Below are 26,216 nucleotides of genomic sequence, written 5' to 3' on the forward strand. Positions count from 1 at the left end.
ACCTTGTTATAAATTTGCTTCTAATTTGATTTGTTTACCCTGAATAGTATATAGACTAATACACACAAACTTGGTAAGTCATGGTTTCAATTACAATTATTTTTGTCTTTATGTATTTAATCATTATACTGTTGTTTTCTTGTTTATGCATACCAATGTGATTAGAGGGTAATTATACCCAATAGTTGGTTCTTTCTATTGTCAAAAGATGTTTGGAGATTCTGACATCACGTGATGATCAATTACCATTCTGAGGCATGTGGACACTGAGGTGGGATGAGTGATCACATATTAAAACTAGCATACAACCCCTGTATCAGTCATCTCTTGCTAACATAATGCTGTGTAACAAGTGACCTTAAAATCTCAGAAGCTTGGAGCAAGACAAAACAGCTCTGTGTTCTCGACTTGGCTCAGGCTCAGCTAAGTGTTGGCTCTCTGTTGGCTGATGTCTGCTTTCCTTTGCTGATAGTACGGGGGCTACTCGGCCATGCTTCCTAAGTCTCTAACTGTGCAAGCTATTTTGGCATGGTATCAATCAGATGGAAAAAGCACAAAAGATAGGGCAAACTCAGACACTCAAGTGCTTTGCAGGCTCTCCATCTGTTAAAACAAATCATGGCTGGACTCAAGTCTGAGTGGGAGGACCCTGCTAAGTTACATGGCAGAAGGAGAGGGTGCAGGGAAAGGTGGAAATTAGAGCCATTTGGGCAGCATATTATATATATATATTTATATATATATATATATATATATATACACACACACATATGTATGTATATATATTTATATATGTGGTTGTTTACATGCATATATACATGAATTATCTCAAAATATTCCTGTTAAAAGATTACTAGAAAATTGCTTCAGGGACTTAGCATTTTCAGTAGTGGAGCAAGAAGGCAGGGAATTCAAATGGTGGCACATAGTGGGGGAGGGTCAAGTGGATGGCATGTCTGAGGAATCTCTCTGTGAGCGGAAGGACCCCGAGAACTCAGAAGTGTAGCAGTCACAGTCTTGTGCTGACAAAGAACTAGCACACCTGTATGGCCACTGGGTAGCAGATTAGGAATTGGAGACAAGATGGCATTCTGGTACCCCAAAGTAGACACCAGGAACTGGAGACCACAGAGAGGTAAGTGTGGATCGCCAGAGCCCACTCTGGCTGGTAATGCCATGAGACCCAGTTCCTGTAAGGAAAATAAGGGAAAATTAGGTACCTCATCAGTGTCACGACTCTGCTTCTGGATTCTGGAATAGAATGAGAGGTTGCTTTCTGAGTCTTGGGAGATAAAAGATAAGGAAGCCAAGATTATTGCTTCTTGCTGGTGGTGATTTAAATCTAGAATAATGGGAAACCACACAGATCCCTTTTCCTACTCAAGAAAGGAATTCAACGGGGGTATAGTAGATGTTAACTTTGTAGGCTGCACATGAGGACTCCTTCAGGATTCTGTTCCCAGGCTGTTTTCAGTTCAGCTGTTCCTAGGTGCCTAACCATAGGAAGGAAACATCTAATGTTAGAATTGAGGGTGGTGATTAAACAATAGGATGTCTTTTCTGAGTTCTATCTCTGAAGAGACAGATGGAGGTAGCTGCAATCCCTGAGGCCAGCATTGAAGATTTCTACAACGAACAAAAACCACTTTTTTTTCATGCCTCAGCCTGAGGTTATAGGGCTGGAACAGAGGGGCTTGAAAGTTGAGCAGCTATGGGCATTTATGTTGGCATCTAACCTGACCACAAGGAGAAATCGGAATCCTGAGATCCTGCCTTGAGGGTTGAAGATGTTGGGGGACCAGTGCTTCTTAGGAACATTCCTTCAGACCAAGAGGGGCCCAGTTACACCTGTCACTGGTGTTCAGGGAGTGATTCTGTCAGTGCTTCCTCACACAGTCTCTCAGGGTGGGTGTGGGGTGCTTACAAGGCATCACCCCATATGGCAGCTTATTAAGGGATGGAAAATGAAGGTAGGAGGGACACCTGGGTGGCTCAGTTGGTTAAGCATCTGACTCTTGATTTTGGCTCAGGTCATGATATGAGGGTTGTGAGATTGAGCCCCAAGTTGAACTCCATGTTCAGCTGGGGGTCTACTTGAGATTTTCCCAATGTCTCTCTCTCTCTCTCTCTCTCTCAAAATAAATGAATAAATCAGGAAGAGAGGAAGGGAGGAATGGAGGGGGGAAATGAAGGTAGGAAAAGAGGAAGGGTTTGAGGGAGAAAAACACACACATCATTCAAATATTGATTCTGAGCTATGGGCCCAGGTGCAGCAGGGAGGGAAAGGTTGAGGTGAGATCCTGCTGGTAAGGAAAGATTGAGCAGTTATTTTCCCCAATAGTGAAAGTTCTAGAATAAACAGTTGTTTTTCAAGGGGAAAAAATAAGAGAGAAAGGCATTTTTTATAGCAGAGATCTAGCTTTATGCTGTCTTTGCTGCCCTTTCTTTCTTTCTTTCTTTCTTTCTCTTCTCTGTATCTTCTCCTGACCTGATTTTTTGTCACATTTGTGTGACTGAGGTTTGTTCTATTCTGAAATGCAGATATATTTCTATTCTTCATCATTGTTGTCTCAGAGCTTAGGGATAGTTGGTGACTGACATGACAGGTAGAAAGCCGCTAGTGAGTTTAACATGGAGTCAAGGGAGTGGGGTGGTCAGAGGAAGAAAAGATAAAATAAAATCTCATGTAATAATTTAATTCATTCACCTGTTATTAGTTCTCCATTATTCACAGCCAAAACAAGAGTGATTTAAGGGTATAAAGAAAGTAAAAATAAATAGTGTGCTCTATTATATGTTTATACAGGTTTATATACATAGATATCTACTGCTTTTGGTCTTCTATCCATTTTCTCCTCTGGTGATAGCATTCTATTTTTCCTTGAGAGACAACCCTCTCTACCTCAGGTCTAATTCATTTAGCTTGTTTGGTGATAGCCCACTCATCATTTCAATGTGTAAACACAGGAACATGCATGATGAATCAGAAGCATGGTGATTGCCCAACCCAGGAAACATGTCCTAATCCAGGCTAAATAGAGCTAATTTGTATCACACCTGGGAATTTTCATGGTGACTCCCAGGAGAATGCCTGCTAGAAAATATGCACACATATGCCCGCATAGATCATGATTTTTTTTTTTTTTAGAGCATATTCCCTGCACGTATTTATTTAGAAATGTGCCAGAGAAGGGTTAAATTTGGGGGGTAGGTACAATGCAACCAAGGTGAATGTTATGAATTCGTTGTATGTCCCCTACATTTGCACATTAATTTTACTACTCTTTTCCTTGTGTAATCCCAAGGAGATTATGAATCTGAGTTAGTAGAATTGGAACTAGTTTTATTTTAGGTCTACTGAGACTGTTTGTGCCCATAGGGCTGCCTGAGTATGGGTCAGAAAGGGAAGTGTTGAGAACTGTAATTGCAGTGTCCAACATGGGGCACTCTTAGAACAAATGAACATTGAGAGAATGAACTCTTTGTCCCCAGAGGAAAATGAAGACACTTCCAGGGACCCAGGCTACTGGGACATCTTCTTTGAATAGACTGGTGGTGTCCTGTCAGACCAGGGAGCCTTCTCTGCCTGGGGTTTGGGAGTTAGCCTCCTGCTCTGTTGGGCTACCTGAGCCTCCAGGGAGGAGGGTCACTCAGTAGGAAGGGGGAGCCGAAGGGGATGATGTAGACTTCTTTGTTACTCATGTCAGTAATTGTTTCTGTAACTACTTGGAAATAGAGGAGATTTGATGGCATAGTATTTTGTCATCTTATCTTGTTTGACATTAATTGAATGTTGCTCTTAGTTAGATGATGGGAAAACAATGGAACTCACATTTAACCAGATGCTTCATGGGTCATTATTAGCCCAATTTCAAAGATCTAGAAACTGAGGTTCACAGAGTTTAAGAAAGCAAAATCCACTGATAAATTGTAGAGTCATGAGGAGACCCATGTATGTTGGCTACACAGCCCCCACTTATCCCAGTGTCCTAATACCAGCCAGTGCAATCATATGGTGTTCTCAAAACCTGCCCTCCACTGATTGTATAATCACTGCTATTGAGTGAAGACCAAGTTCTTGTCAAGCCAAGTGACTAAATCATGTCTTCTACATAATTCTTCTAAAGACCCGTCAGTTCTGTTGTAGAGATTTGTTCTATAACCTCACTGATTAAAGATTATATTTTGTTTTTTTTTAAAGTCCCTTATCCCAAGCCTTATGAGCTCATTTGAATTATTTGCCTGTGTGTTTTCCATGCCCTGTGACAAATCTAAATTACTTGAAACCGCACAGTCTTTTTGTATGATTTCTTCTGTCTACATGTAAACACACAACACCAGCTGTTGAGGTAATTGGAAAAAGGAACCTTGCATTTGAAACATTCCTTCATATGGGTAATATTCTTTCAAAGCACTATCCTCCTTCCAGAAGGAAGGATGTATCTAAAGGAAACAGATGGTAAAGATGTTTATGGAGCTACCATATTTAAATTCAGTGGGAAGTATACACATTTAGAGAAATAATATCCAATAGTTCAAATATAGAAAACTAATAAAGTTTGCTTGAAAAAAAAACCTGACAATTTTTGTTTTAAAGTATTTTGTGGGCTCAGTGATTCATAGTACATTTATTGGAAAAATATATTAGTGTGATTGTTCCATAAGGGTTACTTTATTCCCATGAATAACTTCTCATTAGTTGTAAACTACAACCTCATTTTAATAATGACATTACAGAGAATTTAAAAAGTACATTAAATGTAAATGTATTTTGACAGAGCATATATCATTATCACAAAGCCATTGGGATAGGAAAAGGGCATATTAGATTCAAGGAAGCATGGTTTCTTCCTCTAGTCAACAACTGTCTACTTAGATAAACAACTGTCTACTTAGATATGTTATTTTTTGCGAGGCATGTGCGTGCCATGTTAAAAAAATGTTTGACATTTCCCATATGGCCTGGATCCCAAATGTATTGTGTTATAAACTACTCATGGCATTTATTTTAAAAGAGGTTTGGCTAGAAGTGAGAGAGAAAGTGGGACGTGAGCTGACTTTTCCATATTGCAGCTGTCACTGTCCTCTACCACAGATAATGCACATCGAGTTCTCACCTTTATATTTCTATTTTGGGGGACAAGATGGCAATTTTTTTCCCTAAGGAGCTTTTCATTTTGCTGCAGCATTTTAGGCTCCCGTTCAGGCTTTGACTTTTGTCACCAGACAAGGGTCTCAATCTTTCAGAGCTCCCAGGATCAATCAGCTACCGAGTAGTGTCTCCAGAATTGTTGGTTCTCATTTGTTAAAAGACAAAATTTATTTTCCAGAATTTTCTTTTGCAAATGCCTTATGAACTAACAAATACAAAAGGGGCCACCTTTTCCCAAATTTATTGAGATATAACTTACATATAATGTTATTTAAGTTTAAGGTGATGTTGATTTGGTACATCTGTATATTACAAAGGAATTATCCCCATGGCTATCATCTCCATCCCATCACATAAATTACTGTTTCTTTTTTGTAGTGAGCACATTTAAATTCTACTCTCTCAGCAACTTTCAAGTATATAATACATTATGATGAGCTATAATCACTAGGTTGTATATTAGATTCCTCAGCACTTATTAATCTTATTACTAGAAGTTTGTAACTTTTGACCAGTATCCCCTCATTTTCCACACACTTCCAGCCCCTGGTAATCACCACTGTGTTCTCTGTTTGTCTCAGTTTAGCATTTTAAGATTACAAGTGAGATCACACAGTATGTGTCTTTGTCTGTCTTATTTCACTTAGCATAATGCCCTCAAGATTCATCCAGGTTGTTTCAGACAACAGGATTTCCTGCTTTCTCATCAGGGAAGAAGCCTCACGTCTTTATTCATGCATCCGTGATGGTCATGGAGACATGTTAGCACTCCCGTGTTCCCTGTAGCATTATTCCCAATAACCATGATATGGAAAGGGCCACATTATTATTCACGTCTCAAATCCTGGTGCCGCAAGCCCCTTTCCTCAGTTAGAAGTTTGTCAGGTTCAAACCTCCTAGCAGAGGTTCCTTTCCTCAAAATGTTTCTAAGGATCTTTGATTTATGAGAACAGCTCATCTTTGCCAGTTTATGCTGATAATGTCGTGAAATCTCACACAGTTTGTTAGCAAAGAGTATAAAGAATAATGCACAAAAAACTAAGCCAAACCAAACCAAAACAAAACAAAACCCATCCTCAAAAGAGATATTTCTCCACATCTCCTTTTGAGATACTTTGGTTGCATATCTGCTTTGGAGAGCAAACCATTCTGTGGTTCTCAAGGCTTACGGGTTTTGCATTAGACAGTTGACCTAGAGTCAGTGAACTAAGGACTTTCTTGCTTCTCTTATGTGGATAACAGTGAATGTATTTGAGAAGAACTTTAGGAAAAATGTAAATTTATTACTGAAATCAAGCAACACACAGTAAAAGCCTAAACAATTCAGGTTTTTTTTCCCACTGCTTTTTATAAGAATGAGTGCAAATATTTTTCATATGGTTACAATAACAGAAATCAACACCAGCCAGTTAGCTCCAGAAAGAACCCATCTGGAGGATATTCAACCCCAGAACTGAAGCTTTGAGAATGAAACCCACAGATACACAGTGCAGTTAGTCTCCAGGGTCTAAATAGCAAAGTCACATTGACAATATTGACAGAGTTCTACCAACTGAATGGATGAGGTCCATTTATTTTCTCATTCCTGGTTATTGCATTCACAATTCAAATTACTGGAAATGAGAGCAGGATTCACTTAAGCTCTGCTAATTCTCTATTATATTCAATGTTTGGCTAAGTGATTTACATTCTAAGAAGAATTTATGTTGAGCCAGAGCATCCCAGGACAAAGAATCAGGGTGCCATTATCAACAGAAAGTGGAAGAAATGGAGGAAAAAAGTAGCAAAAAATAATGCCATCTATACCTAAGTGTGCTTATGTTTATGACTGAATCTTGGTTCTAACCTTGGCTGCTATGAATCCTGGTGGAGTTGAGATTATAAAGGACATGGATCTTTCCTTGCTGAAGAGTTGTGTTCACCACACTAGGCTCCTTATTTCATCACAATACATTTTGGCTCTGGAATGTGCTGCTTCTTTCCTAAATATCTTCTTCGGAAGCTATCATAAGGTCTATGTTGTTTTTAGCATTCTGCTTCTTCAAAGAGCATCAGAATTCTCTGTCCTTCCTGAATTAGAAGTTGTACAAATGTAAGTGAGAGGAAATGTCTCTTCATACAGCAGCAGCATCAGAGTCCCATAAAATCAGGCCACTGGGACCAAGGGGAGGATGAAACCCATCTACCTCTGGGCGACACCCCCAGCATCACCAGTCTACATACAGCCCTTGACATGCAGTTTCTTGTTCTGGTATCTCAATCTAACGTGATTCAGTTATTAGAGTCTTTGACTTCTTCATAAATTGTGATGGTATAACTGGTCTTCCATTATCAAGGACATTTCAGTTTATTTCAGTAATTAACATGAAATTTGTTCTGACCATTAAAGAGTAGAGGAATCTGAAGGAGAATTTCTTTTAGAACTATATTTAATGTGGGGCCCCTTGGTGGCTCAGTTGATTAGGCGTCTGCCTTCAGCTCAGGTCATGATCTCAGGGTCCTGGAATCGAGTCCCACATTGGGCTCCCTGCTTAGCAGGGAGTCTGCTTCTCCCTCTGCCTCTGCCTGCTGCTTCCCCCAACTGTGCATGTGTTCTCTCTCCCTCTGTCTAATAAATAAATAAAGCCTTAAAATAATTATATTTAATGAAGACTGAAATAATTAATAATCCTAGATATATCTATATCTTAATTTTAAGGAGGATTATGCATCATTCTAACAGGGTAAAAACATCAATCAGAAGCGAAAGCATATCTGGCTGTACAACCTTTATAAAATTAAGTAAGAACATATGCTCCTCACATACTTTGTGCTTTCCATACTCCATAGCCCTTCCATAGAGCAGAAAATATTTCAAACTTATCCAGAGAAATACTAGCTGCTAAACCTCCCTAGAACTATTACTGAGTTTTCTGAGTGGCATTTGATAGAGTGACAATATCCTCAAAATCCTGGACTCCTGTAGTATAAATAGGGTATCGGCAATGAACAAGTAAGCACACAAAACACCTCTCTACTCTAGAAATGTATGCTGCTAAATGCAAGGGAATTCCTCAGTAAATCAGCCTAAGACTCAATCTTCGGTTGAATTTATACATGCAAGTATGTGGCTTTTGTGTTAGTTTCTTCCTTTCTTTCCCTTCCCCTTCTTTTCCTTTTTTTTTTCCCCCTTTCCCTTCCCTTTTTTCCTTCCCTTCTCTTCCCTTCCCTTCTTCCTTTCCTTTGTTTTTTTTCCCCCATTGTCAGTAGATGACTATAAAATGTGGTGAAAGGATTAATTGCATCTTGGATGTGGCAATTAAGGTGTTTCTAACAACTCTTCCTCGCTTCACGTGTCTTGGTCGCTGTCTTCTGATCCTTTCTGCACACGGTATGCACACAGGTGATAACTCTCTTCAGGTTCATCCTTTTGCTAGCTGCACTCTACTGATCTCCTGAACTGACTCATTTCCAGCAGGACCGACTGCAATAAAGGGATGCTCTAAAATCCTAGGCTACTAGCTGACATACTTGGGAAAACTCTTAAGCGGTCTTCACTTCATGCTTGCTTTAAATTGCTTATATTTTCTGTTGGCAAAACATTGTTTTCCTTTTTAATGTTCATTGTTTCCTTTTCAATTATTCTTCAAATAAGTATAAAAGAGAGTTTCAAAAATTATTTCAGATTAGAAAATCTGAAAGAAAGATTATGTGGAGAATCATAGAGAAGAAGGAGCACCTTGAAACTGCAAAAGGAGAAAAGTGTTACTTAAATTGGACAGATGCTTATGTGAAGTGACTGGAGACTTATCTGAGTCCATATTACCTTCTTATGTCAGCTTTATTATGAAGAGAACTCCTTACACCCTTGAAATTCTCCTCTAGCCCAGAAGAAGTGACCCTCTTATAGGTAGTCTTGGCTCTTGTCTCAACCCTGCTTTGGAGTTCTGTTTCCCCTTTTGAATGGATACCTCCAAGACTGTTTTTTTTTTTTTTCTAAATTGAAATATATTTGATATATAACATTGTGTAAGTTTAAGGGTCACAATATGTTGTTTTGATACACTTATATATTGCAATACAGTTGCCTTATAGTATTATCAAATACCTTCTGTCAAGCCACATAATTATTTGTTTTTTGTGAGAGGAATAATTAAGATCTAGTCTCTTAGCAAGTTTGATTATTATAATACTGTTGTCTATGATCTATAGAATATGTCTATGTATAATACAATGTTGTCTATGATCATTCTATCACACATTAGATCTCCAGGCCTTATTTATCTACTCATTGTAAGTTTATACCCTTAAACAACATCTCTCCAAATCCCCAACTCCTCAGCCCCTTGTAATTACCACTCTACTCTCTGTTTTTTTTTGTTGTTGTTGTTGTTGTTTGGTTCAGATGTCTTTTTAGACCCCTTATATAAGTTATAACATATAGTATCTGTCTTTGTCTGACTTATCTCATATAACATAATTACCTGAATGAAAGTCCATTCATGTTGTCACAAATGATAAGACTTCCTTCTTTCTCATGGCTGAATATTTCATTTTACACACACACACACACAAATACGCACACCCTGCATCTCTTCTTGATCCATTCATCCATTGATAGAAAGTTGCATTGTTTCATAGAGACATTGACCAGTGGAACAGAAAAGAGAGCCCAAAATTAATTTTCTGCATTTATAGTCAACTAGTATCTGACAAGGGAATCAAGAACACCAAACAGATAATGGGTAATCTCTCAACAAACCGTTTGGAAAACTGGGTAACCAGTAACCACATACATAAAAACGAAATTGGACCCACCACTGTATTACACCACTCAGAAATGTGAAGTCTATATGGATCAAAGGCTTACATGTAGGACCCAATACCAAAAACGCCCAGACAAATACATGTGGAAGAAGTTCCTTGACATTGGTCTTGGCAATGATTTTGGGGGGATGATACCAAAAGCTCAAACAACAAGCCAAAAATCAACAAGTAGAACTATATTGAACTTAAAACTTCTTCAGAGCAGAATATACCGTCAAGATCACATTTTCATTCCCCAGAACAGTCAGCAGTGTTGACCACTGGCATCTTTTGACTTGAGCCCCAGTTTAGAAGCTGCCTTCCACTGAAGAGAGGTGCCACGAGTCTGTCCACACTCACCCACGCTAGCCAAGGCGCCAGCACCCAATGACTGGTCTCCCAGTGGTGTCCAGGTTGACGGAGAAGGTGTTATGTAAAGATTTCCAACACTTGCATCAAGGTGAGACAACTCTAAGGTGCTAATTCTGAAACAATTACACACAAATAGCTATAACAAGTCTGTTTCCATGGCAACCAACCTAGGTCATCCTTTGTGATATTTCCCCAAACAAATCCAACACGTCAAACAGAAATTGATATTTTAATGAAGTTTGAACACAAATGTTGAGTTCATATTCTATACAACATATAATTAAAAATGATCTTAAAATGTATTGCCCCCACTTCCTTGTTTTTTAGTTTTTTTTTTCTTTCTTTTTTTGTTTTCTTAGAGACTTCCTTTTGATATTTGTGTCTCTCACCCTGCCTCCAATCTCCTTCTGTTGTTAAACTGGGACTGTCTCCTGCTCCTCACCTTGCACTGTGGTGGCTTCACCTCTCCGTCCCCCACCCCCCATCAAGAGAATTAGGGAACTACAAAATATGGTAAACCAAACCCAGCCCCTAATAAAATCAAGCCTTCTTTTAGGGGAAAATCCTGCTTGTGGACTATTTTGTGTGCCCCCCCAACACTGTTTGTGAGTGTGTGTGTGTGTGTGTGTGTGTGTGTGTTGTATTCCCTTTAATCTGCACTAAGAACTGAAGCATTCTGCAACATGCCCTTTCTTGCCTCCTCTCTGTTGGGCTGCTCTTCTCTTGCACAAGCTCTAGACCATCAGTGCAGATGATTTGTAACTAGCAATAGAAAACCATTGTTCTCATATTTAATTAGAGGCTAGGTTGAGGTCTTAGGCCTACAGATAAAAGCCATTACTGCATTTTTATTTGTACTCTTTTGATAGCACAGTTGCAGTCTTGTCCAAATGCCCTGTGCTTCTAGATCCCAGATGACTTACACTGGGACTGGTCAATTTTGTCAGCAGTTTGACAAATCATTCCTTGAATTAAAATGTCAGTTGATAAAATAATTTCATTGTGTTGAGATCCTATGGACGGAAATTGCAATAAAACCTCAGTATATAAAGTCCATAATCTTGTTAAGATAAAAACATAATGACAGTAAATCAGATTATTTCTGGGATTACTATTCTGTCCAAGACTCTGTTGGCCATTTATTTTCAAGTTTTTGAGGCATTTCTCTTCCTTGGATTCTCAAAGGTTACATGATGTATTTTTAGTGGACAGTAACAACATCTGTATATTTCCCACATAATTGGATCATACTTTTGTCCTGCTAAATTACATTTAGGGTTTAATAATCCATCAGTATGATTCAGGCCAATTGCTTTGGAGGGCATATTATAAAAGTGATGCTTGTGTTTAAGTATTTCGAAGAGGAAAAAAAAAACTTTTTTTCTTTTTCTTTATTAAATAGATTATCTTCAAATCAGGGGGATATATAATAAGAAATAAAGCTGATATAATATAAAGGAGTAAATGTCAGAAACTGAAAGTAGTAAGCCCCTAATAATGACTTACCTAAGATTTCAAGAGCTGTGGTTTCTAATATTTATTCACTCATTAAACACTATGCTAAGTTTTGACATTTAGGTTTTGCCTACTAGTGGAATTTAAATGAAAATAATGGCCTCTGAGGCTTAGTAGGTAATACTGTCTGGAATAACTAACCATTGGTGAATTTAAATATGTAGGGCTTGCTACACATAGGTTTCATTTAACATTAATTTATATGTGTATACAATTATGTATACCCATGCAAGGGGTTTATTCTTGGAGAGATGTGTATTTAAAATGTGCTTGTTTTTCCTTTTAGTTTCATGGTATAATACACTCATATAAGCCCATTCATTCTAGATTTCAATCTGCCAGTTTATAGTAAGCCCTGATTGTTTTTACTGCTCTTAATGATTATGACACTAATGAATTGGAACACTGTGAAGAATGCCAGTTCATCTAGACTTGAACTTTTATGAAGTGGTAAGCAACAGGCGTTAAGCAACATACTGCCAAAGAAAAGACTCGGGTCTTACTCTGTCACAAAGCTGACCACGCGAGAAATCAGCTTATCCTTATTGTACGAGGCAGCTAGATTTTTTTTTTTTTTTCTTTCCAGCCAGATTGATTTTGACAGCATTACATGATATTTTCTTGATATTTTTGCAAATGACAAAAATAAAAACACGTAGAAACAATCAAGAACTTTGAACAGTAGTGTCCCTAGTCAGAGGTGAGAAGGGCATGTTATCTAACATATTTATAGATAAAAGCAAGAAGTGCCGCAAGGAACAAGTCCCCATGGGACAATAGGACAATTCTTTCTGCCACCTCCAAAGCCCTCATAGCGAGAAGATTTAACTAGGTTTCTCCCTTCCTCATGTGACACTGAAAATGAGTGAGGGCTGAAACTGTATCCACAGATGTGGGTGATTAAGCCCGGAGTCAGGACCCAGATGCTAGCTACCCCAGCTTTTTGAAGATCTTCTTGTGTCTGTCTTTTGACACCCCACATCACTGATGAACACAGTTTTAATTATTAGAAAAAAAAAATACATTTAGGAGCCTTGAGCACTTAGGTACATTTGTATCTCATGTGTTATCCATGATTCATTTAGGTCTGATTTCCCTAAGACAATGTGTTCAAGTCATACTGTATGTTCTGTATTATACCACTATCAAAGTTATAGTTATACTGTACCAAGTTATCGTTGTAGTTATAATACAAGCATTTTAAATTATTTATTTCAAAAGTAAATATTAGAGGGACACATGGGTGGCTCAGTGGGTTAAGCATCTGCCTTTAGCTCAGGGCATCATCTCAGGGTCCTGGGATTGAGCCCCACATCTGCTTCCCTGCTCACCTGGAAGTCTGCTTCTCCCTCCCCTCCCAGCTTATGCTCTCTTTTCTTATCTCTATCTCCCTCTCTCTCTCAAATAAATAAATAAAATCTTTTTAAAAAATAAATATTAGAAAAATAGTACATATTGATAAATATTAGAAAAATGTTCAAACATGGACATTACAAAGCATAGAGCATGCTTGAAATTGTGCATGTAATGTCTCTTCCTACATAAACTTACTTAAGCCTTGGAATTCAGCTGAAAGGCTGATAAATTAAAAGTAACAACTTCAATTTATATAATATATGGCTACAAAGACATGTTGGAAGTTTCATTGATTTCAGGTTTTTAAGTTTCCATTCCTTTCTCCCATACAACAGGGAAGAGGAAAACACTGAGTACACTAACAGGTGTATTTTCCTGTTAGATGTCTCTATACTTAACAGCTGACAAAGTGTGTTTTGTGCTGTGACACCTAATACCACCAAGTATTTAATATGCAGCCTTCAAACCCTCTGTCTTTTTGCAGTATGGTACCATAAGGAAGATTTTTAGACGTGACTTTGTCTGCATTTACACGTATGAAATTTAAGAAACAAAACAAACAAGCCTAGGGAAAAGGAGAGAGATGGAGACAAACCAGGAAACAGATTCCTGGGGCACTTGGGTGGCTCAATGGGTTAATTGTCTGCCTTTGACTCAGGTCATGGTCATGGGGTCCTGGGATAGAGCTCTGCACTGAGCTCTCTGTTCAGCAAGAATCCTACTTCTCCCTCTCCCACTTCCCCTGCTTATGTTCCCTCTCTCCCTGTCTCTCTCAGTCAAATAATAAAATAAAATAAATAAAATCTTAAAAAAAAAAAGAATAATAGACTCTTAACTACAGAGAATACAGTGATGGTCACCAGAGGGGTTGGAGGGAGGGGAAAAACAGGTGATGGGGCTTTAGGAGTACACTTGTTTTGATGAACACAGGGTGATGTATGGAAGTGTTGAATCACTGTATTGTACACCTGACACTAATATTACCCTGTATATAAACTAACTAGAATTTAAGTAAAAATGTCAAAGAATACTTTTCACTTACTAATTTATATTAGAATAGTGATACAGACCAGTCTATATATGTAAGTAAATAGAAGATGTATTTTATAAATGTTTTAGGATGGGGATGCCTGGGTGTCTCAGTCAGTTAGGCATCTGCCTTTGGCCCAGGTCATGATTCTGGAATCCTGGGATTGAGCCCCTTATTGGGCTCCCTGCTCAGCGGGGAGTCTGCTTCTCCCTCTGCTGTTCACCCCTTTCATTCTCTTTCTCAAATAAATAAATAAAATCTTTTTAAAAAGTGTTTTAGGATGGATGTGTGAATTAATATTTTAATTAATTAGTTTTAAAGAGTTATTCATTTGGGGGAAGGGGTAGTGGGAGAGAGAGAGAGAGAATCTCAAGCAAACTCCCTGCTGAGCATGAAGCCCAACTGGTGCTCAGTCCCAGGACCTTGAAATCACAACCTGAACTCAAACCAAGAGTCAGATGTTTAGCCAACTGAGCTGCTCAGGGGCCCAAATGTGTGAATTTAAATCAAACCTTAATTGTTCTTATTCATTCTGTGTTTAAGTATCAGTATAACAAATCTTTATAATTATGCTTAATTTTTATTTATCAAAATGAATGTGTATTTTCTTGATGTTATTTCACATTAGCAATTTTGTTAAGCCCTCTTCAGTTTGTGAAATTATCGTTGGCATACTAATTTTTTCATAATATCTGAAACAATTCAAACCTGTTGGTGAAATTTACTTAGAAACTAAGCCCTATAATTTCATCACTGAATCCTGATTAGTTTGAACCATCAAGTTTTAGAGATTTGTCTTATAGTAATAACCTTAAAGAGATCATTCAGGAAAATATATTATCAAATGTCTAGCTTAAAGGTATTCAATTAAATGATGATACAGAAAATGAGTCAAATATATGTTGTTACTGTTTTTTGTTTTTTTCCCTGAACGGATCACTTTCAGAGCATTTAAATCTACAACAGTTTTGACAAGGTTAAATCCATCCAAAGTAGTAGTTTCTTTCTCCTGTTCTCTTTGCCAGCATCTGTCATAGCACACACAGTTGGACATTTAACTTCAAACACAGTTAACCATTGTGGGGACATTAAAACAATATTCTGGCAGAAGGAGGCAGAACCGTGGTAGTTGAATCATCCCTGAGCAGCTGATTCAGAGTTGCCATCTGGGCCATGAGGGTTGTATTAACAGTGTAGGAAGCCTTCCTGGGCAGAGGGCAAGGAGGCATGAATGGTACAGCATCATCTCAAGAACATATCCCAGATAGATTCTGATATTACTATTTACAGTTCACTCCTGCCCTAAATACTTTCCCATAAAACAACTGGATTCTTAGAAGCAAGTTTTTTGGTTTTTTTTGGTTTTTTGTTTTGTTTTTTTAAATAAATCATTAGAAGCTTGCAGAAAGATACCCTTTTCAAAGAGAGGCTAAACCATCAAGTTGCAGGAAGGACCAAATGACAGCTCTGGGGTCTAGAGAAGAGGAGCTAATAAGAATTTGTTTTAGGTAATGGCTGCTGTGTAAGTTAACTCAGCTTATTTTTGCTCCTTGGGGTAAGTCCCTGTAGCATAATCCAGTTGGTTAACTTGTTTCCAATGTCAAGCACTAGGCCAGGGGAGGGTGGGTAGACCATTCTGATGGATGGAGGTAGGAGAGTTGCATATATCAGAGGAGATTTTTCAAAATTGGGGCCCCCTTAGCAAAAGAAAGGCATGTGTTTGCTAAGCAGGTACAGTCCCACTTTACCCTCTGCATTTCAGACTTCCCTGAACCAAACTGAACTCTCAAACATAAGCCAAACATCTTTTCCTAAAATGGTGAGTCTTTTAATGTCAGCATTTAGACTTTACTAATAGGATATAATATCACTCATGATGAGGTTGCTCAGAGGAAGCCTTCAATGCTTGATAATGAGTGCTAATGAGATTTGATTTTTGTTACTCTAAAATGAAATGAGCTCTGCACCTAATTTGATCACTTGTAACCTTACCGGCAAAATCAAACAGAATAATGGAGTGAAGGATGAATGTGATATCACATGGTATCAAGGTTATCACTTTAAACCCTTAGCAGAATCAATCAACCCATTAAGAAAGACTTCTCTCATCTGAATCCAGGCACGTGCACCTTCCATTGCCCGTGCCTGAGTGCTAGCTGTCCACAAGAACTTTCTTCAGTGATAGAAATGTCCTATATATGCGTTGACAGGTATAATAGCTTTCTGAGTGTTTGCTTTCATCTGACAAGCAAGCCAGAAGGAGAGACCTATACAGAAAAAAACAGAATGTATCTGCAAAAGAACTCAATAGAGATATTGCCAGAAGAAGAGAAAGATTACGTCTATCAGTGTTCTGAGTTGCAAACAATAGATTTCTTACCAACAAGATTATAACAGGAAGAAAATATGATCAAGGGATACCAAATGCTAGTTTGCCTGCTGACTATGGGGCAGTAGATTCTAGAAACCTTGTCACAAATGTTTTCCCCAAGGGGGAGGCTTCCACTCTCACCTTCCACAGAATAAGCTCTATACAGAAACTGTTCTTTCATGCTTTATTGGGTTGATGTCTCCTGTGACAGTGACACATTCGCGGGTCCCTTGTTGCGTGCTGGCATCTGACACACAAGGAAATCTAGGTGGCTGATTTTCTGTGTTGTGTGCACGGGAGGCACAGACTCAGAGGATGAGTTTACAGAGGGTGCTGAGTTCTCTCACATCACCAATATTCCAGAGAAAAGTGAATTTAAGAAAGAACAAAACTTCATGACTGCATCCTCCACCATTATTCACTGTTCTGAGAAATATTCCGGCAGATGCCGCAAGCATCTTTTACCTTAACAAAACCTTCACTTGTAGGGGCACTTGGGTGGCTCAGTGGGTTAAAGCCTCTGCATTTGGCTCAGGCCATGATCCCAGGGTCCTGGGATGGAGCCCTGCATCAGGCTCTCTGCTCAGCGGGGTGCCTGCTTCCCCCTCTCTCTCTGCCTGCCTCTCTGCCTACTTGTGATCTCTGTTAAATAAATAAATAAAATCTTTTCAAAAAAAGTTCACTTATAGATGATTGGTCAAAAGCAAAATCTTCCACTGTAGAATTAAAAAATGGAATACATATTCTGTTGGCAAATGTGCCTTCTGTTCTGTTCAGTATGCATAAGCCCTGCGGTGATTGGCCATGTGAACCCACTGTCATCTTCACTTGTTTTACTGTTTCCTGTTTCTGTTGCTCTCCCTGTGAAGTTACCTTGTGACTTTGATTATGAGTGTTTAAAAGTAGATTTTTTTTTTATTCCACTTAGCTCCTATAGAGGAACAAACTATTCATAGAAACCTGATATGTGTACAGAAATTTGTCTTCAGATCCTCTGGTTGCTTGAGAGAAATGATGAATTTGTCATTTCCATGTAGGCTTTCATGATGTAGATGGTCTAGGGAATGAAAATTAATAAATATTTCCATGCAGAGTCTCAAAGCTTCATTTGTTCCCAGCCAGAACCGTGCTCTTGGTGTAGCCGACTGTCTAGGTTTCAAATGTGCCTTCCTCTGGAGTTGGAATATTGAAGCCTAGTCCCAGTCTGTACCATTCTTTGCTTTCTAGATGTAGGAGATTAAACTCTTCTTTGTGGGAGGTTCTTGTCTTTTTTTTTTTTTAATTATTATTACTTTTATTTTTTATTTTTTTATATGTTTTTAGCCCCAGGGGTACAGGTCTGTGAATCATCAGGTTTACACACTTCACAGCACTCACCAAAGCACATACCCTCCCCAATGTCCATAATCCCACCCCCTTCTCCCAAACCCCCTCCCCCCAGCAACCCTCAGTTTGTTTTCTGAGATTAAGAGTCACTTATGGTTTGTCTCCCTCCCAATCCCATCTTGTTTCATTTATTCTTCTCGTACCCACTTAAGCCCCCATGTTGCATCACCACTTCTTCATATCAGGGAGATCATATGATAGTTGTCTTTCTCTGATTGACTTATTTCACTAAGCATGATACACTCTAGTTCCATCCATGTTGTCGCAAATGGCAAGATTTCATTTCTTTTGATGGCTGCATAGTATTCCATTGTGTATATATACCACATCTTCTTGATCCATTCATCTGTTGATGGACATCTAGGTTCTTTCCATAGTTTGGCTATTGTGGACATTGCTGCTATAAACATTCGGGTGCACGTGCCCCTTTGGATCACTACGTTTGTATCTTTAGGGTAAATACCCAATAGTGCAATTGCTGGGTCATAGGGCAGTTCTATTTTCAACATTTTGAGGAACCTCCATGCTGTTTTCCAGAGTGGCTGCACCAGCTTGCATTCCCACCAACAGTGTAGGAGGGTTCCCCTTTCTCCGCATCCTCACCAGCATCTGTCATTTCCTGACTTGTTGATTTTAGCCATTCTGACTGGTGTGAGGTGATATCTCATTGTGGTTTTGATTTGTATTTCCCTGATGCCGAGTGATATGGAGCACTTTTTCATGTGTCTGTTGGCCATCTGGATGTCTTCTTTGCAGAAATGTCTGTTCATGTCCTCTGCCCATTTCTTGATTGGATTATTTGTTCTTTGGGTGTTGAGTTTGCTAAGTTCTTTATAGATTCTGGACACTAGTCCTTTATCTGATATGTCGTTTGCAAATATCTTCTCCCATTCTGTCAGTTGTCTTTTGATTTTGTTAACTGTTTCCTTTGCTGTACAAAAGGTTTTGATCTTGATGAAATCCCAAGAGTTCATTTTTGCCCTTGCTTCCCTTGCCTTTTGCGTTGTTCCTAGGAAGATGTTGCTGCGGCCGAGGTCGAAGAGGTTGCTGCCTGTATTCTCCTCAAGGATTTTGATGGATTCCTTTCGCACATTGAGGTCCTTCATCCATTTTGAGTCTATTTTTGTGTGTGGTGTAAGGAAATGGTCCAATTTCATTTTTCTGCATGTGGCTGTCCAATTTTCCCAACGCCATTTATTGAAGAGGCTGTCTTTTTTCCATTGGAAATTCTTTCCTGCTTTGTCGAAGATTAGTTGACCATAGAGTTGAGGGTCTATTTCTGGGCTCTCTATTCTGTTCCATTGATCTATGTGTCTGTTTTTGTGCCAGTACCATACTGTCTTGATGATGACAGCTTTATAATAGAGCTTGAAGTCCGGAATTGTGATGCCACCAACGTTGGCTTTCTTTTTCAATATCCCTTTGGCTATTCGAGGTCATTTCTGGTTCCATATAAATTTTAGAATTATTTGTTCCATTTCTTTGAAAAAGATGGATGGTACTTTGATAGGAATTGCATTAAATGTATAGATTGCTTTAGGTAGCAGAGACATTTTCACAATATTTATTCTTCCAATCCAGGAGCATGGAACATTTTTCCATTTTCTTTGTGTCTTCCTCAATTTCTTTCATGAGTACTTTATAGTTTTCTGAGGATAGATTCTGTGCCTCTTTGGTTAGGCTTATTCCTATGTATCTTATGGTTTTGGGTGCAATTGTAAATGGAATGGACTCCTTAATTTCTCTTTATTCTGTCTTGCTGTTGGTGTAGAGAAATGCAACTGATTTCTGTGCATTGATTTTATATCATGACACTTTACTGAATTCCTGTATAAGTTCTAGCCGTTTTGGAGTGTAGTCTTTTGGGTTTTCCACATATAGTATCATATCATCTGCGAAGAGTGATAATTTGACTTCTTCTGTGCCAATTTGGATTCCTTTAATTTCCTTTTATTGTCTGATTGCTGAGGCTAGGACCTTTAGTACTATGTTGAATAGCAGTGGTGTTAATGGACATCCCTGCCGTGTTCCTGACCTTAGCGGAAAAGCTTTCAGTTTTTCTCCATTGAGAATGATATTTGCGGTGGGTTTTTCATAGATGGCTTTGATGATATTGAGGTATGTGCCCTCTATCCCTACACTTTGAAGAGTTTTGATCAGGAAGGGATGCTGTACTTTGTCAAATGCTTTTTCAGCATCTATTGAGAGAATCATATGGTTCTGTTCTTTCTTTTATTGATGTGTTATATCACATTGACTGATTTGCAGACGTTGAACCAACTTTGTAGCCCTGGAATAAATCCCACTTGGTCGTGGTGAATAATCCTTTTAATGTACTGTTGAATCCTATTGGCTAGTATTTTGTTGAGTATTTTCGCATCTGTGTTCATCAAGGATATTGGTCTATAGCTCTCTTTTTTTGATGGGATCCTTGTCTGGTTTTGGGATCAAGGTGATGCTGGCCTCATAAAATGAGTTTGGAAGTTTTCCTTCCATTTCCATTTTTTGGAACAGTTTTAGGAGAATAGGAATTAGTTCTTCTTTAAATGTTTGGTAGAATTCCCCCGGGAAGCCGTCTGGCCCTGGGCTTTTGTTTGTTTGGAGATTTTTAATGACTGTTTCAATCTCCTTACTGGTTATGGGTCTGTTCAGGCTTTCTACTTCTTCCTGGTTCAGTTGTGGTAATTTATATGTTTCTAGGAATGCATCCATTTCTTCCAGATTGTCAAATTTATTGGCATAGTGTTGCCCATAGTATGTTCTTATAATAGTTTGTATTTCTTTGGTGTTAGTTGTGATCTCTCCTCTTTCATTCATGATTTTATTTATTTGGGTACTTTCTCTTTTCTTTTTGATAAGTCGGGCCAGGGGTTTATCAATTTTATTAATTCTTTCAAAGAACCAGCTCCTAGTTTCGTTGATTTGTTCTATTGTTTTTTTGGTTTCTATTTCATTGATTTCTGCTCTGATCTTTATGATTTCTCTTCTCCTGCTAGGCTTAGGGTTTCTTTCTTGTTCTTTCTCCAGCTCCTTTAGGTGTAGGGTTAGGTTGTGTACCTGAGACCTTTCTTGTTTCTTGAGAAAGGCTTGTAAGGCTATATGTTTTCTTCTCTGAACTGCCTTTGTTGTGTCCCACAGATTTTGAACTGTTGTATTTTCATTATCATTTGTTTCCATGATTTTTTCAATTCTTCTTTAATTTCCCGGTTGACCCATTCATTCTTTAGAAGGATGCTGTTTAGTCTCCATGTATTTCGGTTCTTTCCAAACTTCCTTTTGTGGTTGAGTTCTAGCTTTAGAGCATTGTGGTCTGAAAATATGCAGGGAATGATCCCAATCTTTTGATACCGGTTGAGTCCTGATTTAGGACCGAGGATGTGATCTATTCTGGAGAATGTTCCATGTGCACTAGAGAAGAATGTGTATTCTGTTGCTTTGGGATGAAATGTTCTGAATATATCTGTGATGTCCATCTGGTCCAGTGTGTCGTTTAAGGCCTTTATTCACTTGCTAATCTTTTGGTTGGATGATCTGTCCATTTCAGTGAGGGGAGTGTTAAAGTCCCCTACTATTATTGTATTATTGTTGATGTGTTTCTTTGATTTCATTATTAATTGGTTTATATAGTTGGCTGCTCCCACCTTGGGGGCATAGATATTTAAAATTGTTAGATCTTCTTGTTGGACCGACCCTTTGAGTATGATATAGTGTCCTTCCTCATCTCTTATTATAGTTTTTGGCTTAAAATCTAATTGATCTGATATAAGGATTGCCACTCCTGCTTTCTTCTGATGTCCATTAGCATGATAAATTCTTTTCCACCCCCTCACTTTAAATCTGGAGGTGTCTTCGGGCTTAAAACGTGTTTCTTGGAGGCAACATATAGATGGGTTTTGTTTTTTTATCCATTCTGATACCCTGTGTCTTTTGACAGGGGCATTTAGTCCATTAATATTCAGGGTAACTATGATAGATATGAATTTAGTGCCATTGTATTGCCTGTAAGGTGACTGTTACTGTATATGGTCTCTGTTCCTTTCTGATCTACCACTTGTAGGCTCTTTCTTTGCTTAGAGGACCCCTTTCAATATTTCCTGTAGAGCTGGTTTGGTGTTTGCAAATTCTTTCAGTTTTTGTTTGTCCTGGAAGCTTTTAATCTCTCCTTCTATTTTCAATGATAGCCTAGCTGGATATAGTATTCTGGGCTGCATGTTTTTCTCATTTAGTGCTCTGAAAATATCATGCCAGCTCTTTCTGGCCTGCCAGGTCTCTGTGGATAAGTCAGCTGCCAATCTAATATTTTTACCATTGTATGTTACAGACTTCTTTTCCTGGGCTGCTTTCAGGATTTTCTCTTTGTCACTGATACTTGTAAATTTTACTATTAGTTGATGGGGTGTGGGCCTATTCTTATTGATTTTGAGGGGCGTTCTCTGAACCTCCTGTATTTTGATGCTCGTTCCCTTTGCCATATTTGGGAAATTCTCCCCAATAATTCTCTCCAGTATACCTTCTGCTCCCCTCTCTCTTTCTTCTTCTTCTGGAATCCCAATTATTCTAATGTTGTTTCGTCTTATTGTTTCACTTATCTCTCGAATTCTCCCCTCGTGGTCCAGTAGCTGTTTGTCCCTCTTTTGCTCAGCTTCTTTATTCTCTGTCATTTGGTCTTCTATATCACTAATTCTTTCTTCTGCCTCCTTTATCCTAGCAGTGAGAGCCTCCATTTTTGATTGCACCTCATTAATAGCTTTTTTGATTTCAACTTGGTTAGATTTTATTTCTTTTATTTCTCCAGAAAGGGCTTTTATATCTCTCAAGAGGTTTTCTCTAATATCTTCCATGCCTTTTTCGAGCCCAGCTAGAACCTTGAGAATTGTCATTCTGAACTCTAGATCTGACATATTACCAATGTCGGTATTGATTAGGTCTCTAGCCTTCGGTACTGCCTCTTGTTCTGTTTTTTGTGTTGAATTTTTCCGTCTTGTCATTTTGTCCAGATAAAAGTATATTAAGGAGCAAGTAAAATACTAAAAGGGTGGCAACAACCCCAGGAAAATATGCTTTAACCAAATTAGAACAGATCCCAAATCGTGAGGGGGGAGATATGGGATAAAAAGAGGTTCAAAAAGGAAGAAAGAAAAAAAAAAAGAAAAAAGAAAAAAAAGAAAAGAAAAGAATTTAAAAAAAGAAAACAAATAAGAAAAATATAAAAATGAAAAAATATATATATTGGATAAACTAGTTAAAAAACTTTAAAAAAGGAAAAGGTAAAAGTTAAAAAAAATTTTACCAGAAGGCGAGAAAAAAAAACAAAAAATGAAAAAGAAAAAAATTAAATTAACTGCAAGACTAAAAAAATTCACAGGGAAAAAGCCATGAGTTCCGTGCTTGGCTTTCTCCTCCTCTGGAATTCTGCTGCTCTCCTTGGTATTGAAACTGCACTCCTTGGTAGGTGAACTTGGTCTCGGCTGGATTTCTTGTTGATCTTCTGGGGGAGGGGCCTGTTGTAGTGATTCTCAAGTGTCTTTGCCCCACGCAAATTGCACCGCCCTTAGCAGGGGCCCGGGGTGAGTAATCTGCTCGGGTTTGCTTTCAGGAGCTTTTGTTCCCTGAGCGCTTTCCTTTCCATAGAGTTCTGGAGGAGGGGAATACAAATGGTGGCCTCTTGGTCTCCGGCCCGAAGGAGCCGAGAGCCCAGGGCCCCACTCCTCAGTGCGCCCTCAGAGAACAGCGCCCAGTTACTCCCGTCTGCCTGACCTCCGGCCGCGCTCCGAGCTCACAGAGCCTGCGACCGGTTCAAGGTAACACCGAGCTGTGAGCTTACTGTCGGCTCTGTCTCTGTAGCCGGCTTTCCCGTTCCAATACCCGCAACCTCTGCGACACTCAGACACCCCCGATTCTTCTGTGACCCTGCGGGACCTGAGGCCACGCTGATCCCGTGTGGGCTTCGCCCCGGTTTAGCCTCTGGAGCGATGTCCCTCAGCGAAACAGACTTTTAAATGTCCTGATTTGGGGGACGCCTGGGTGGCTCAGTTGGTTAGGCAGCTGCCTTCGGCTCAGGTCATGATCCCAGCGTCCTGGGATCAAGTCCCGCATCGGGCTCCTTGCTCAGCAGGGAGCCTGCTTCTCCCTCTGCCTCTGCCTGCCATTCTGTCTGCCTGTACTCGCTCTCTCTCCCTCTCTCTCTGATAAATAAATAAAATCTTTAAAAAAAAATAAAAAATAAAAGTCCTGATTTTGTGCTCCATTGCTCTGCCGCTTGCCGGGAGCTGGCCCCTCCCCCCGGGGTCTATCTTCCCGTCGCTTTGGATTCACTTCTCCGCCGGTCCTACCTTTCAGAAAGTGGTTGTTTTTCTGTTTCCAGAATTGCTGTTCTTCTTCTCTTCGATTTGCCGATGGATTTTCAGGTGTTTGCAATCTTTAGATAAGCTATCTAGCTGATCTCTGGCTAGCTGAAATAGTTTCAGCCTGCTACTTCTCCGCCATCTTGACTCCCCCATGTGTAATTATTATTATTATTTGTTATGCTATGTTATTCACTACATAGTACGTTATTAGTTTTTGATGCAGTTTTCCATGATTCACTGTTTGTATATAACACCTAGTGCTCCATGCAGTCCATGCCCTCCCTATTACCCATCACCAGGCCAACCCATCCCCCAAAACCCTTTCCCTTCTAAAACCAGTTTGTTTCTCAGAGTCCACAGTTTCTCATGGCTTATCTCCCTCTCTGATTTTCCCCTCTTCGTTTTTCCCTTCCTTCTCCTAATGTCCTCCATGTTATTCCCTATGTTCCACAAATAAGTGAAACCACATGATAATTGAATTTCTCTGCTTGACTTATTTCACTCAGTGTAATCTCCTCCTGTCCCATCCATGTTGATGGAAAAGTTGGGTATTCATCCTTTCTGATGGATGAGTAACACTCCATTGTATCTGTGGACCACATCTTCTTTATTCATTCATCTGTTGAAGGGCATCTTGGCTCTTTTCACAGTTTGACTATTGTGGACAACGATGCTATGAACATTGGGGTACAGATGGCCCTTCTTTTTCACTACATCTGTACCTTTAGGGTAAATACCCAGAAGGCTCTAGTCTTCAGTGGATAATCAATCATTCTCAGCCTGTCATTGTGTTCCTCAAAGCACCAGTTGCCCCAGTAGGAACCATCCCATGCCAGTTTTCTTACAGTGACTAAATGCACATAATTTCCAAACACTTGATATAGAGCATGTCTTTAAGCATATCCTTCCACCAGAACCCCATGTCAGTTCCTTCCCATCAGTGAGAACTTGACAATCACAAGCTATCTCATTCCATGGCTGTCTAGACCTGACCACATCCAGTGATGGGGTCCCCATCACCTGCCAGACAGCAGCCCATGCAACTCCACAATCTCAACTTCATGTCGGTTTTCTCAGGCCATCTGTGCCTCCAATAGCTGCTACTTGGGTTCCTCATAAAGATGACTCTGACACGGAGGTTATCTCAGGGGAAGTGTATCGCAATGTGTTTCTAGGACCAGTATTTATAGCTTTTGGTCTATTTCTGACCAACCATCTCTGTTTATTTTTATCATGTTGTGTGTGTTCCTCATGCACCTGATTTCTGTATGCCTGTGTGATATCATAGTTGTGAAACTATTGTAGCAATAATTTGAAGCTTAAAATGGCAAGATTTACCTGCAGAGAGGAACAGTGTTTGCTTCTGCTGGTAAAATGAGGACACTCACAGTCCAGGGTCACAGCAATTCAATTTCTGCAACTGACAGAATTAATGGCTGAGCCGAGAATCGTATGCAGGGCTTTGTACTTCCAGTTATCTCTACTCTATGGAAGTGAACTTTCCGATTTCTGGCAGAAAGTAAAGAGTTCATCAGTTCTTATTTATCAGGTTATGGGCTGTAATTGGTTTTCCTCTCTGGATCTGCAGGAATGGTAAATTTTTCACTTCACCCTCTCAACCTCTCAGTGGTCCCTGTGGGGTTAGGAAATGCCCTCAGGATTGAAACATCCCCAAACACTCAGCTCATTTCCCTAGGTTTCTTTCATACCTCCTCATCCCCACATCATAGTCTGGTAATTCTTCACTATTTTGTTGACTCTATGATACCTTCAAGCCGATTTTTAAATATTTCTAGCTTTTTAAATAATTCTCAGAAGATAGGCTTATGCAAATATTTAATCCACCTTTAGCAGAAGTCCAAGTTACTATCTTTCAAAGTATATTTACGTTGCCTCTGACCT

This window comes from Mustela putorius, unplaced genomic scaffold (genome assembly GCF_011764305.1).
Source record: "Mustela putorius furo isolate JIRA1106 unplaced genomic scaffold, ASM1176430v1.1 tig00000577_pilon_pilon_pilon, whole genome shotgun sequence".
In the NCBI taxonomy this organism is placed as follows: Eukaryota; Metazoa; Chordata; class Mammalia; order Carnivora; family Mustelidae; genus Mustela; species Mustela putorius.